This window comes from Brachyhypopomus gauderio, chromosome 12 (assembly GCF_052324685.1).
Source record: "Brachyhypopomus gauderio isolate BG-103 chromosome 12, BGAUD_0.2, whole genome shotgun sequence".
NCBI lineage: Eukaryota > Metazoa > Chordata > Actinopteri > Gymnotiformes > Hypopomidae > Brachyhypopomus > Brachyhypopomus gauderio.
Window position 1 is genome coordinate 3504365 of NC_135222.1, and position 9477 is coordinate 3513841.

A 9477-nucleotide genomic window follows, 5' to 3' on the forward strand; every position below is an offset into this window, starting at 1 on the left:
TATGAACCCCTGGATCTGTACCTTTATGTAAGGGGGATATTAATTATCAAACGCTAGACTAAATAAGTGGGTTTTCAACCTAGATTTAAAGATTGTGACTGTGTCAGAGTCCCGGACACATTTAGGAAGATTAATCCAAAGCTGGGGGGCCTTATAAGAAAAGGCTCTTCCCCCTGCTGTTACCTTGTTAATTTGTGGAACTAATAACAGACCAGCACCCTGTGATCTTAGTTGACGTGGGGGTTCATAGTAGGAAATTAGTTCCTGGAGGTATTCAGGAGCAAGCCCGTGTAGTGCTTTGTATGCTAATAATAGAATTTTAAAATCAATACGAAATTTAACTGGGAGCCAATGCAGGGCTGATAGGACTGGTCTAATATGCTGAAATTTTCTAGTTCTGGTCAGAACTCTAGCTGCGGCATTTTGAACTACTTGAAGTTTATTTAGATTCCTATTTGAACATCCTGACAGTAGTGAATTGCAGTAGTCTAGTCTAGAGCTAACAAAGGCGTGCACCAATTTTTCTGCATCATCCTGTGATAATGCATTTCTTAATTTGGCAATGTTGCGGAGATGTAGAAAAGCTATCCTAGTAGTATTATCTATATATTTATCAAATGATAGGTCGGAGTCGAGTATGACGCCTAGGTTTTTGGCTACTGTGCCAGGTGTAATGGGATAGTCTGCAAGATTAAGCATTAAATTTGGAATTTTCTGTCTTGCGGCCTTAGGGCCCACAAGGAGAACTTCTGTTTTGTCCTCATTTAATTGTAGGAAGTTTAGAGACATCCAGCATTTAATATCTCTTACACAGGCCTCAATTTTTCCTAAACTGAGTTTGTCATCGGGTTTGGCTGATATGTAAAGTTGAGTGTCATCCGCATAGCAGTGAAAATTGACACCATGTTTGTTTATAACTGCCCAATGGTAGCATATATAATGTAAATAATAGTGGTCCTAAGATGGAGCCTTGCGGGACCCCATATTTAACCATTGTACGTTTGGATGAAATATTATTGAGCTCTACAAACTGATAGCGATTTGTTAAGTAAGACTGAAACCATGAAAGGGCTGTGCCTGAGACTCCAACCCAGCGTTCTAACCTTTCTAGCAAGATCCTATGATCAATTGTGTCGAAAGCTGCACTAAGATCAAGAAGCACTAACAGTGATACATAGCCTTGATCTGATGCAAGGAGGAGATCATTTGTTACTTTAACTAATGCTGTTTCAGTACTGTGATGGGGCCTAAAACCAGATTGGAACTTTTCAAATGTGTTATTCCTATACAGATTTATAGGCATAATTGCTGGGCAACAGCTTTTTCTATGATCTTAGATATAAATGATGTGTTTGAAATGGGTCTATAATTAGATAGCACAGTCGGATCAAGATTTGGTTTCTTGATCAGAGGTTTGATAATTGCTAATTTACATGATTTGGGCATGTGACCTATTGTAATGGATGAGTTAACTATAGTTAGAAGAGGTTCAGTTACAGCTGGTAATACCTCTTTTAATAACTTTGAGGGAACTGAGTCTAATGTGCAGGTAGTACAATTTAAGGAAGAAATTATTTTCTCTAATTCTGATTTTGGGAGTGGATGAAAAGCATCAAGTTTTTCTCCCGGTATGTAATTTAAATCAATATCAACCAAACCAGATGACATACCAGTTGTATTGCTAATAAAGGGTTTTATATTTTGTCTAATATTCTCTATTTTATTATCAAAGAAATCTATAAATACATTACTAGTGAGGTTTACTGGAATCTGAGGTTCTGTGCCTGCTTGATTTTTTGTAAGTTTAGAAATAGTATTAAAAAGAAATCTAGGATTGTTTTTATTTTTCTCTATCAGTGAGGCTAAGTATGCTGAGCGTGCTTTAGTGAGTGCCCGTTTGTAGTCAATAATGCTATCCTTCCAGGCACAGTGGAATGCTTCCAATTTAGTAGATCGCCATTTCCGCTCTAATTTACGTGCTATTTGTTTTAAGTTTCTAGTTTGGTCGGTGTACCATGGGGCGAGCTTTTTGGATCTAGCTTTTTTATATTTTAGTGGAGCTACTATATCTAGAGCTGATCTGCAGGTATTCTCTAAGTAGTCGGTTAGACTATCTAACTCTCCTGGATCGGATGGCGAGTGGGCTAAAGCAGTTAAGTCAGGGAGGGTTTCAATAAACCGTGTTGCTGTTGATGAATTTATTGAGCGCTTTATACACTGCCGAGGAGACGGGCGGGTACTTATGTTAAGGTGAAAATCGAATTTTACTAAATAATGATCGGAGATTGCTACGGTTTGCGGGAGTATGTTTATATTATCTACGTCGATACCCAGCGTTAATATTAGATCTAGGGTATGAAACTCTGCCTCCGGGGTTGAGTCCGCGACGCAAATCGCACCGGGACTCTCCGTCGGCGCGAGGGCGTGGGATGGAGGGCAGTGTCGCTCCCTCCAAATTCTGACCGCTCCCTGGCGGAAGATCTCCGCCAGCTCGGGGTCTCTTTCCTCGACCCTCTGGGCTGAGGCCAGCTGGAGAGCGCATACCGGGTCCTCCTCCAGTTGCGCCCGCGTCGGCGAGGTTCTGCGGCGCGGGGGAGAGGAGGAAGAGCGGTAGTGCCGCTTACTGGGCTTCTTCCCCTTCTTCGGCTTAGTTTTGTAGCCTGGCATAGTTGTTGGTGTCTCGGGCGGCTCGTCGTTCTGTGACGAACGGGGCGAAGCGAAGGATGAGACACGGAATCCTTGCAGTTTGACGGACGTCACTTTTATTTCACAAAATAAACGTGCGATGGCGCACGAGCAACACTGAATATACTGACACAACGTGTAGACTTAGACAACGACGAGCACAGGACACTGCGCGAGCGCACATTAATTAACTGATTGCAAAAGTTTATGTAGCCCTGCTTGCACTGTACGGCTGTCAGGACACATCCTTACAAGTTTGACACGTGACTGAGATGGTAAACCATTCTAATGAAGACAGGAAATGCAGGGCTTTTAAGGAAAGGCGTGAGCTGCTAAAGCTCCTCTTTGCTTCCTCGTTGATGCCACTCTTCTCCTGCAGCACCATGGTTCTCATCATCCTTCTACACCTGGGCCTCTCTGGTAGGTGTCACCTCTTTGGCCTGGGCTTTAACATGGGCCTGATTTTTATTCAAACTCAAACCAGAAGAATACATATCGTCACATCTTCTTTCTCTTGCTTCCTCAGCCCGTGTGATTCTTGGTATCGTGAACGGCACAGAGGTGAGACCCCACTCCAGACCCTACATGGTTTCTGTCCAGAAGAATGGGACACACATCTGTGGTGGCTTCCTCGTGACGAATCAGTTTGTCATGACGGCCGGCCACTGCAAACAGTAAGTTTTGGTTGATTATCTGCTTCTCTGGATCCTTCTTACACCAGTGTCAAGTGTCCTGTGCTGATACTGTGATTGTTTTTTATGTACTGTCATGGGACAGGTGACACTTCTGAATAAGAACAGCTGTAGCTTCAGTGAGTTTCGGGAAATAAAAGTAGAGACATGGAAGAGCCTCCAGGTTTTGTGCTGATGTTACTTATTGCTGCAGACTGGAACCCTGTAGTGGGTGATGTGATGGTGGCTACACGGGCGTATTGGGCATCACCAGCTTTGGCAAACTCCACCATTTTGTGGCTTATTGAGGTTTTATGTTCACTGAAATGATCTTAAAAAAATCCAAAAGACTTCATATTTCACATTTATTGGCAACCAATGAAATATCGACTGTAAAGTATAATGTACAATGTGAAGTATAACTACTATCGTGTGATTTAATGATTTTTGAAAGCTCTATGTACTCATCAATATAGTACTCTCCATTGTTCTCTGTCAACAGTGAAAAACTCACAGTAGTGGTGGGTGCCCATCTCCTGAACGACGATAGATCTACCCGCATTAATGTGACATCATACCACAGACATCCAGCTTATGAATATGGCACATGTCTTCGCAATGACATCATGCTGTTGCAAGTAAACAATCACTTGTTTTGTTTGGGTTCTTTGATGTGTGAAAAGACAAATACATAATGAACAATTACAAAAACACTACAAAAAGGCTTAGAGATCAATCATCGGGCAGTCAATTGAGCAGGGGTATCAAAGTCTGGATCTGGAGTCCAGCAACATTTAACAATTGCTCAGCTCAGACCCCCCTACTCAACATAGCAATTGAATGATGACTTGAATCAGGTGTGACTGAGCAGGTCAATCACCAATACTCTGACCATCTCAGACAAATGTTTCAGACAAACCTCTCAGACCATTTTTGTTGATGATTTTCATGATTTTGTTATAGCTTCAACAACCAGTTGACAATATCAAAAATGTTGACACTATCTCCATCCCAGAAGAACCGAACCAAGATGTCAAGGCCAATTCCATTTGCAGTATAGCTGGTTGGGGAAAACAAACAACCAATGGGGCTGTAAGCAACTGTCTTATGCATGGCCTGGTAACTGTTATTAAAAACGATTGTGAGGATCACTGGAAAGAGTGCTACAATGTCACAAGTATGCTATGTGTAGATGGAATACCTCAAGGATTCTGCAAGGTAAAAAATCTAAAAAATCAAGTGTTAGTCACTGTTCGGTATAACTTTACATGTGTTTGATTTAAGAGTTAAACATGGCGTTACACATGGTTACACATTTTTTCTGCCTAAAATAGAATTTGTTTTTTAATAAGTGAGTTTAAGTATCACAAACTACATTCAACAAACATATGAAATATATCCTTCCTACAAGCATACATAGACGTAATCATGTTATTAAAGCAGGAAACAATATGCACTTGTAATCAAGTTTCCACCACATATCCTTGTATACCAAACTGTGTCCGTGGTATAGTACCATAGGTGCATACTTCAACAAACAGGCTGTACTGTTTGACATTTTTGTGTTTGTCTTTTTGCAGCTAGACTCTGGGGGTCCGCTGGTGTGTAGTTGGCATCATGTCTTTCTTTGAACGGAATAAATGTGATGATCCCTCAACACCAAATGTCTACACTAAGACATCTATTTTCCTGCCTTGGATCAGAAAGATTGTTCATTCGGTTCATTCGGTTGATTCCCTTGAGGAACTACAACAATTCCAGCAAACACCAAGCCATTTTAATTTCTGTACATAAGTAGGTGGATAACTAACAATGTGAAAACATTAATGAAACAATAAACAATATTTTAGTGAATAAACAATATTCTTCATAATGTACTAATGTGATGATTTTAGTGGTTGTGGATCATTAAAACTGTCTTGACTGTAAAACTGTGGTATAGAGGTAATGAGTGCTGGTGTCTGGCGTGTGGATTGGACTTGGTGTTAGGAAGCTTACTCAGTCTGAATGCCGCATTCTCCTTACCTGAATTAAGATGGACGCCTACCTTGTCACATTTGTAATTAGACAAGGCTCAGAAGGAGGACACATCACCTCTGTGTCAGCATCGGCGATTCCACTCCTTGCCTCTTGAGGTCCTCATCCCTGCACTACTGATCAGAATCAGCTGTTAACCACACCCTACCACACCACATATAACCAGCCACCACACCTTACTCTTAGTGAAGCACTGCCTCTACTCATTTAGTGTGCCTGCCAAGCGATTATCGAAGTGTTTTCTCATCTTCTGAATGGCTTGTTTCTCTGGTTTTTGCCCTCTTGCCCATTTTTAATACTGACTCACTGCCTGATGTTGACCATTTCTTCTCCATCTGGAAAGTTTGTTCATTAAATATCTTTCCTTTCCTGCACATGGATTCCTGTCTGTTCCCTGACTCTGAGCTATTAGACTCGGACGGCGGATGCCAAATTAAAAGCACAAGAATAAAGTCACTTTGGATTTTAACTTTAACTTATCATAACTTTAACTTTTCAAATTTTTCAAATTTTCAAAAAACAAAATCTTATTTTAACCACCTGTATTCAGCTAGTGAGGAAGCTCATTTGCAGTGACAGCCATATAAATCAATGACCAAGAAGGAAGTGATGGTAATAAAAGCGGAACGTAGTCACCCCCTCTCCTACAGCTGCTGGGATAAAGTCACATGCAACAGGTGTCACCTGTACCTCTGCTGGGCGAGTTGGAGAAGGTGACCTTGGCAGGCCAGGTGTAGTTCTTACTGCAGCTAATAAGATGGCCTCCATCACCAGGCATGTCATAAAAAATAAAAATTTAGAAATTTGTGAAGTATAAAAAATATATTAGCACTTCTGTCTTAACTCCCTCCCTCCCAGTGTCACGTCTATGTCACTGTTACACAATTTTATGTAAGATATAATGATTGAGATATGCACCACAATCAGTTTAATCTTCACACATTATAAAAATTTATTTCTGTGAAATTTCCAGAGAAGTGATGTGGTGGCTTCTGCCTCTTACACCACTATACCAGAAATTATGGACTCAGCAGATATAATATTACAGGAGAGAGTATTCAATTATCCAGGTGCATATACAGCAAATACACAATCTTCCTTCTGCTTCTGTCTAGGGAACAGCAATAAGCCCTTTATTACTGGATCCCAGTGGCCGATCAAAGATTTACCTTTGATGCAAGTGCACCAAGAGTCACTTGTAGATCCCCAGGAATGTTATCTAGACCAACAATCAGCCTTTCTCTATTATCCTCATTTAAATTAAGAAAATTGTAGTTCATCCAGTCCCTTATGGCACCAATACACCCCATTAAATGAGATATTCTACCTCAATCATTCTGATTAACAGAAACGTACAGTTGTGCATCATCCGCAAGAAATATTAAAAGTAAGTAAAAGCATGAAAATTTTAAATAAAATAGGGCCAAGAGTACAACCCTGTGGTTCCCCACATGTAAGATCAACCACAGAAGACACTTTTTTTTTCAAAGGATGCTGAAAACATTTGATTTGACCAATATGATATAAACCAATCAAGTGCAGTCCAAGATATGCCAACCCATTCCTTAAGCCTATTTATCAAAAAACCAGGATGAACGGTATCAAACACACCACTAAGAAAAAAAAAAAAAAAAAACACTAATCTACACCAAACACCTAGAATCAGAGTGCAATACAAGATCATTTAGAATTCTCAGCAGGGCTGTTTCTGTTTTACCCTCTTTACGAAATCCAGACTGGAACTTTTCAAATGAAAATGTATATTTACAAAAATATGTCCACAGCTATTATGCATGTGTCTATAAGTAAATAAAATCAGTAGTGCGGGAAGGTGTCCACAGAACTGTGATGTAAGCATAAAAAGCATCCCTTGTTTACACCAAACTACGTTTGCCTCAGATTGTGTAATAGATTCTGCAGATACAAGTGTGTACTACGTTTTACGCAATTGCGTTTGATATGAGGTGCAGATTTTGTCACCTTCAATAGCGTCTATAACATTTGTTACAACACTGACTGATCAGGTATTGCTTTTACAAGTGAAGAATCAATGTTTCCTGTGCTGGGGATTTCTACATGAGATATGCAGTCCCTTACAAAACCTGTTAAAGAGGCTTAGTTAGATTAGAAAATAATAATACATTTGTCCACATGGTCACTGCTTTCCAACAATGTTTCTGAACGTGTGGACTGTTGGTATGTAATGGTGAATTCACACATTATGTTTATTAATCAGTTGTGTACTGCTGCATTAACTTCTTTGTGCAAAAACTTAAGTAATTTAAGGCAACGAATTTCCACGCAATTTTCTAGTAGAGTCAATTAATTTGGGTTAAGAGTGTAGGTTCCATGGGCAGTGTGTTAATTAGGACGATTGGGCAACGCACCACGAAAGGATGACATTTGTGTTACATGCTGGATAGATGTGGTAGAACGTCACTGCCATGTGGAGTGGAGCAGGGTTGCCCTTTGACAAATCGTGAGCACCAAGCACTGCTGTGAGATTCTCCCCCCTGATCACAAAAAACACGAGAGTAGCAGAAATCCTTCCAAGTGTATGACTTCTTCATATGTGAATGAAAGCTGTGTGATGTAGCATGAGCCATGCTTTGTACTACGTTTGTGTAATCATAAGTAACATAAGTATTTATGATGAATTCAGAAACTGTTCAGCTATAATCTGACATCAGCAATGTTGTCATTTTGATAGTAGTCACACTAAACCGAAACTCCTTGCTCAGTACACGGGATTCTGAATGCAAAAGTGACACGTGTGTCAAACACAGACTGTCTTGGACAGAGAAGGGCTTACAGGTTCCAGCAGTGGGCAGCCGTCATGATGAAGCGTTCAGACAACAGGAAGCCACCACAGACATGTTTTCCGTTTTTCTGAACAGAAACCATGTAGGGCCTAGAACAGGGGTACTCAACTGGCGGACCGCGGTCCGGATCCGGACCCGAACGCAGTCCTGTCCGGACCCAATCTCATTCCTGATTAACTGGATACGGACCAAAACAAAACCGTAGCATTTATTTCAGGGCTATTGAAAAAACACTCCGTCACGAGTGTTACGTTCGCCACCCCCCCCACCCCCCCGCTCAACAACTTACGTTCGCCACCCCCGCCCGCACCGGACCTCAGGTCAAAGGTATCTGCCAAAATTGGACCGGGGACAAATTTAGTTGAGTACGCCTGGCCTAGAATGTGTTTTCACCTCTTTACCATTGATTATACCCACATCTACGTACGCTGTTTCAAAAGACGGGAGAGAGATGGAAAAAATATGTTATACATGTTCATTCTTCCTACTGTAGAAGCACTTTTCAGTGTTCAATAAAATAATATTGTTCACTAAACAATATTAAATAACATTGGGCACAGCCAGACGGTCAACACACATAGCAAGTGGCAGGCATAAAGTAAAAAAAAATAAAATTATTGTTATTGTTATTATTTTATTTAATTGTTATGTTATTGCTATTGTTGTTTTAAAAATCAATAAGAATATTTTTTACCCCAATTTTTGCAAGTAAATAAGTGCATTTATTTTTTAATCTTGCCTTTTTCATTTATGTACCAGATGTTGCTTTTTCAGTATCATTACAGCTTTCATATATTAATATTTTTATACATATACTTACCTTTTCCCCACTTATCCTACTGGACTACTAATATTTCTATAACCCTATTCTACAGCATGTGACAATTAGGCCCAGTGGTTTGCAGAGAGGCGAGTGTCACTGAGATCAGGTAAACCTTACAAGAGAGTACAGGCCCGTAGCCAGCATTGTGATGGGGGGGATCTTTTTCCCCCAAAAGTGGACTTCATTTGGCTCTCTACTCCAATACCCCCTAAATACGCGAGCACACTTCAAACCTTTTAATTTACACATATTTTATTCATTATAAGCAAGGTTGCCAACTTTTCAAAATCACTAGGACTGAGATTTGGTTTGGGGGCGGGAGGGGGGGTGTGTGTGTCAAACGTTGACGGGGGGGGGGTGTTGGGTTTATGTCTTATATGTTTCCTCTATGCTGCGCCTAATGCCAGGTTCACACTACACGATTTTAGGCTAGTTTTTC

The 9477-nt window shown here is 40.5% G+C and overlaps 1 pseudogene across 1 annotated transcript; it reads left to right on the plus strand.

Annotated features, from left to right (window-relative positions):
* The first annotated feature begins 3068 nt into the window (after window positions 1-3068).
* On the plus strand, window positions 3069-5530 carry LOC143528426 (granzyme B(G,H)-like; annotated as a pseudogene). Its single transcript, XR_013134451.1, has 6 exons — window positions 3069-3105; window positions 3212-3359; window positions 3859-3994; window positions 4320-4595; window positions 4937-4998; window positions 5424-5530. The product of XR_013134451.1 is annotated as a granzyme B(G,H)-like (transcript).
* The last annotated feature ends 3947 nt before the right edge of the window (window positions 5531-9477 follow it).